Source organism: Triturus cristatus, chromosome 6 (genome assembly GCF_964204655.1).
Source record: "Triturus cristatus chromosome 6, aTriCri1.1, whole genome shotgun sequence".
NCBI lineage: Eukaryota > Metazoa > Chordata > Amphibia > Caudata > Salamandridae > Triturus > Triturus cristatus.
Window position 1 is genome coordinate 471,834,546 of NC_140589.1, and position 6,015 is coordinate 471,840,560.

Genomic DNA, 6,015 nt, shown 5'->3' on the forward strand with positions numbered 1-6,015 from the left:
CCAGTCCTTTCCCTGCCCCAGGCAGGAACAACTATGCAGGCCGTCATATCCCACACAAATTAGGTGCTGCGCACACAGCTTCTCCAGCGTTCCTCACCGGCAGGTTCTTTTGAAGCATAGCAAGTATCCTTCTTGAGGTCTTTCCCTGATACTTCCAACAGGAGGCAAGCACACACAAACCTTTGGATATCCTTCCCAAGAAGGATATCACAGCAGGGCAAACAGAGTCAGTCCTTTCCCTCCACCACAGACAGAAGCAGCAACTGCAGTCCAACCCACCCCCTCACTCAGAAAAGGCAGTGCTCTTCTCACAGTCATTCCGCTCTTCTTCTTGGCAGGGTCCTCTTGTTCCTTGAAGTAATCTTAAGTCCTGGCGTTTAAGATGCAATACTTATATACCTAATTTTGTAATTGTTTTCTCTCCTGTAAGGGTCTCTGAACAAAGTCCAAACCTGGTGCAGCATGACCACAGGGAGCGGAGACAGCTTGTGAAAAGGGAGACACAGCCTGTTCAGGTGCAAGCAAAGCTCCTCCCACACTCCAAATGTAAACCAGGTCTATTCAGCCCTGCAATGAGTCCCCGAAACAAGGCAGCACACGCCTCATTCCCCCCAGTGAATGTCTAGAGTGAATGCACATCCCAGATCCTGTCACTCAAACACCAGACTCAAACAGCCAGAGGCACACAGAATGATAAAGTAAGAAAATGCCCACTTTTTAAAAGTAGCGTTTTCAAACATAGAATTTAAAAACCACTTTTACCAAAAGGTGTGTTCATAAAGTTTTAGCTCATGGAGCCTACACTCCAGTTTTCTATCCTGTCCCTAAGGATAGCTACACCTGTAAAATGTTACAGTGCAGCCCCAATGATTAGCCTATGGGACAGACAGCCTTTCAATAGTGAAAATCGAAATACGCAGTATTTCACTATAAGAACGTGTCAAACACCAGTATATGTCCTACCTTTCACATACAATGCACCCTGCCCAAGGGGATACCTTGGGCCTACCTTAGGGGTGCCTTACATGTAAGAAAAGGGAAGGTTTGTGCCTGGCAAGTCGGTGCACTTGCCAGATCAACATGGCAGTTTACAACTGTGCACGCAGACACTACAGTGGTAGGTCTCAGACACATTTACAGGGCTAATCATGTGGGTGGCACAACCAGTGCTGCAAGACCACTAGTAGCATTTGATTTACAGGCCCTGGCACACACTGTGCACTTTACTAGGGAATTTCAGGTAAACCAAATATGCAAATCATGGATAACCTATCATTGTCGCAATTTATACAGAGAGCATAAGCACTTTAGCACTGATCAGCAGTGGTAAAGTGCCCAGAATCCTTTAGCCAACGGAAAGAGGGTCGAACAAATAGGAGGTAAATGGCAAAAGATTTGGGGATAAACCTGTCAAAAGGGCCAGGTCTAACAATGGTTTGTCATCTTTTTTTTTTTTTGGAAAAACCTTTATTGGTCACAATCAAATAGTACACAGCTTTTTACCTACATCCTGAATGAACAGGCCGGTAGCGACAATGCAGTGTCATGACCAAGAAACATTAGCTGGCAAGTACCGACCATTCAACACAGCTCAACGCCTACAACCCTTAAGGGCCGGCAGCGAAATAGGAACACAAGCTGTTTACGTGTGCAATGGTGTGCAGTTACATAGCAATATAAAGTCAACAGGGAATAGTTGAGGTTTCGTTTATCTGTATTAACCAACTTAAAAAAAAACAACAACATCAGTGCTCTACCAGAATGTGTCCACCATACACAGTATGTGGCATAAAGGACCGTTCAGCGCAGACCTCTCAAGAATATGTTTATTGGCTAATCCCAAGGGATTCGTTTGTAACTTTACATAGCAACTAGAATCACTCAATTGACCATTGATTTCTGCACAGTAATCCAATCTATCCATCACCACAATGTTACCGCCCTTATCGGCTTCACGGATAACAATATTCTTGTCATTCTTCAAACTTTTAAGTGCTACTCGTTGTTCCCAAGTTAAGTTATCTCTAGTCTGAAAATGCCAACCATTGGTGATAGATGAAGCAGAAATTTGCCATCCTACATTAGAGATACTATGGATGTACTCAACAAATTACAGGACTTGAAATGGGAATCAAATATGAGTCTAGTAACACTTGATGTGGTAGGCTTATATACATGTATTGAACATGATAAAGGTGTGCAGGCATTGAATCATTTTTTGAGTAGCCGAAGTGCAAGTTTGAGAGATCATTCTAAGATGTTAGTAGAAATGAGCCAGCTGATTTTGACCAAATTTTTTTTTCTTTTTGAGGATACGTGGTACCATCAAATCAAGGGGACCGCAATGGGCTCCAGGTTTACTCCCTCTTATGCCAATCTCTTCATGGGATGGTATGAGAGGGAGCATGCCTGGGGTAGGGGTGCTGCACAATGGACAGATCAGATTCTATTCTGGGTTCGTTTTATTGACGACGTTTTAATGATTTGGAGGGGGAACTCAGGTGATTTGAATGAATATTTGGACTATTTGAATTCTAATAATTACAATATTACTTTCACTATGAAACATGATTTTGAAAAATTTGAGTTTTTGGATGTGGAACTATTTGTTGAAGGTGAAACCATTAACAGTAGACTATTCAGGAAGAATACAGCTATGAACTCGATACTAAGAGCAGAAAGTGCTCATGCTGGCTCAGTAATCAGGGGAATTCCTTATGGGGAAATGGTTAGAATTCGTAGGAATTGTAGCACTGAAGTAGACTTTACTAAGGAGTTGGATAATCTTCAGAAACGTTTAACAAACAGGGGATATCAGCAAAAGAATTTGATTAAGGCTAGGCAGAGAATTTTGAGGGTGGATAGAATTAATACTTTGAAACAAAAAGAGAAAACTCAGACTACTGAGCGAATTGCATTTGTGACCACGTATTGTTCCCAACAAAATCAAATTTATAAGGCTCTAGGAAAGAATTGGGGTCTTTTGAAAGGAGTGACAGGTTTGATGAACGTAATTGGAGATAAACCTGGGATTGTGTTTAAACGCGGTCCTACTATTAAGGAAATAGTGACCAAAAACTGTATAGAACCAATTGCAGGTGTGGATAGGATGTGGTTACCACCACCTCCGAATGGTTTCTATACGTGTGGTACCTGTAATGTATGTAATATGGGTATCAACAAGATTAAGGAGTTTTCATATAACACAAACAAAAAATACCCCATCAGGGAATTTATAAATTGCAACAGTACTGGGGTCATTTATGTTATAGTGTGCACATGTCAAAAGTCTATATAGGCAGCACTAAGCCTAATTTGAAATTGTGAATACAAGAACACAAACGGTCCATCAATAATGAGGACATCAGATCACCACTTTTTCAGCACATTAAGGAAGTACATCCTACGAGGAGAGATGTAAGATTTCATGGGATACAGAAAATAGAACTAGGACGTAGAGGAGGAAACTGGGAATTAAAGATAAGACAGGAGGAGGCACGTTGGATTAGTAGATGTAGAACAGTGGAGCTAGGTTTGAACAGTGACTCTGAGCTCCACTATTTCTTGGAATAATATGAAATTATTGGTATCCTCTGCAGTGTTGTCTGATGTGTTGCAAATGGAGATGGGATTAGATTGGATTATCGAGTGGAATTTCCAATAGGAATTGTAATAGATGGATGGCATTATTGGTGATTGAGGGTGGTTGTCATAAGTGATTCTGCAGTGTTAACGGAAGGTGCCAAGGTAGGGAACTGTGCCTGTGAATATACCACCTATCGTTGAGGCAGTAACATTTATTTGAACTGGTCTCTAATTGTATTGGGGTCTTTGGATAGTTCAAGTATAAGGTAAAGAATAAAATAATCCCTACACGATTTGGGTAGAGTTATTAGCGTTTCGCATTGATTACACCACAAATCAGGTTGATTAAGGATTGGCCTTTTTTTCGTTGGTAAATGACGGTCGGGGGATGTAATAATTATCGGACTACGCTTGTTACATCACACAGAGTAAAAGGCGATCACATTGGTGGAGTAACTAACGAATAGGAATAGCCGTTCCCTTATTTCCGTTCTTTACGGATGTTAGGAGAAACTTGGTGGACCAGATAGGGAGCTGCTTGAGCCCTTATGTTAATGAGGCTTTGAAATGAGGAACATAGATTGGTTCGGGATCACATGGAACGGTATCCAGACCTAGTTCAGAATTCGTTATAGTAAAACGGGATTTGATTGGCGGTTCGAACTGGTGGACCAGATAGGGAACAGTCTTAGTGATATGGTAATAAGGCCTGAAAATCGGAAGAAATGATTGGTGTTTGAAATCGGAGTAAATGATTGGTGTTTGAATCTTTTAAAAAAGGAGCTTTAGCGGTCTAAGGCTACAGAGCAGGGCTATCGGACCGGCTGCAAGGCACGAGGAAATACTGGTGCAAGGTATGTGTTTAGAATAGGGCGATTCAGTTTACTTTTGGAGGACCAGTAGTAGGGATACTAATTGGGTGCCATTTGGTTATATTTTTAGAGGAATTATTAGCAAACAGGAGGACAATTAATAAGTGGAAATTGCGGAAATATAGATGGATGATGAAATGTCTTAAATAAAGATGGTGGTTTCAAGCTACTGAGCTGGATCATCGGACCGGATGTGGAATATATGAGGATATATTATTGCAAGGTACGTTATGGTAGTTGGGCGCGCTCAGCTTATTAACAGTAGAGACTGAAGGAGGGTTATTATTGATGTGTCTTTTGTTATATATTTTTTAGATTAATTAACTGACATACGGAAGGATCGAATGGGATAAAAAAATCATTGACAAGTGCTAGGAAACGAAGAATTGGAAAGAGTACGGAAGTAAATGAAAGCATAGATTTGCAAGGATTATTCCAAGTAATATTGAGGTGAGAAATAACTAGTAGGGATATGGAAGCTAGAGGATATTATTGGTGAGAGGGAAGAGGTCTAGGGAATTTATGACGTAAGGGTCAACGTTTAGGAAACATTATTTAATTTTTAGATTATACTTTCATGCTTTGGAGAATAAAAGGTGCGCAATTGGAGAAGATACATCACCCTGAATTATTTAAACAAACAGATAATAAATTGGGAGATCTTATAAGGAATATAAACATGGAGGCTATCCTCCTAAATAATAGAATATATAAAATGGATGACAGACCATGGGTGGAATCATGGGCACATTCTTGATAAACAAGTGATAGAGTAACAATTAGATTATCACTAGAACTGCAAGCAACTATTAACACTGTTCTATCATAAAGGGATATTTTTGATCATGATCAACAACATTGTATTGTCAAATAGGTATATTCTGTATACTGTGGATATTTTCCTTCCTTGTACAGATATTGTGGTAGGATTCATATACTGACTAATTTATAGTGATACGATGTTCTTTTTCTTTCATTACAGCCCTGATGATGCCCTAGATAGGACGAAACGTGTTGGCTGTACGATTATATACACTGAGCATTATTTACTGAATGGACTTATTATATGTTTATAATTTTTAATATTGTTTGAACAATGTATATGAATTGGCTGTATGACTGTATACACTGAGCATTATTTACTGAATAGGTTTATTATAATGTTTGTAATTTTGAATATTGTTTGAACAAAGTATATGAAATAATGCAACAGCTTTACATGTGATGGTTGAGATGGAAACCAATGTTACAGTTTAGTGGAATACTATCGAACAATTGATTATTTGAAATAATTGGGAGAGAAATACTCAAAGAATTACAAAGAATAAGAAATAAAAACAAATAACTCAAATTTATTTTGTACTACAACATTTATTTGTGGATAGCATGTAACATTACTCGGCTCCTTTCTATTATACTTCTAATGTTCCATAAAAGAGATTGTCACCATCTAGCTAAATAGCGTAATCTACCCTATGCAGAGAAACCCATGAAAAGTTTATTTTCAGAAAAGCGCAAGATTTCGGAGCATAGTTAAAGACTAGAACTTCCCATAAAG

At 39.3% G+C, this 6,015-nt stretch overlaps 1 long non-coding RNA gene across 1 annotated transcript in view; it reads left to right on the plus strand.

Annotated features, from left to right (window-relative positions):
• Positions 1–5,663, plus strand: part of LOC146817308 (uncharacterized) — a 226,345-nt gene extending 220,682 nt beyond the window's left edge. The window contains exon 5 of the long non-coding RNA XR_014962528.1: positions 5,440–5,663. This is a non-coding gene — a long non-coding RNA (uncharacterized LOC146817308). The remainder of the gene's footprint in view (positions 1–5,439) is intronic.
• The last annotated feature ends 352 nt before the right edge of the window (positions 5,664–6,015 follow it).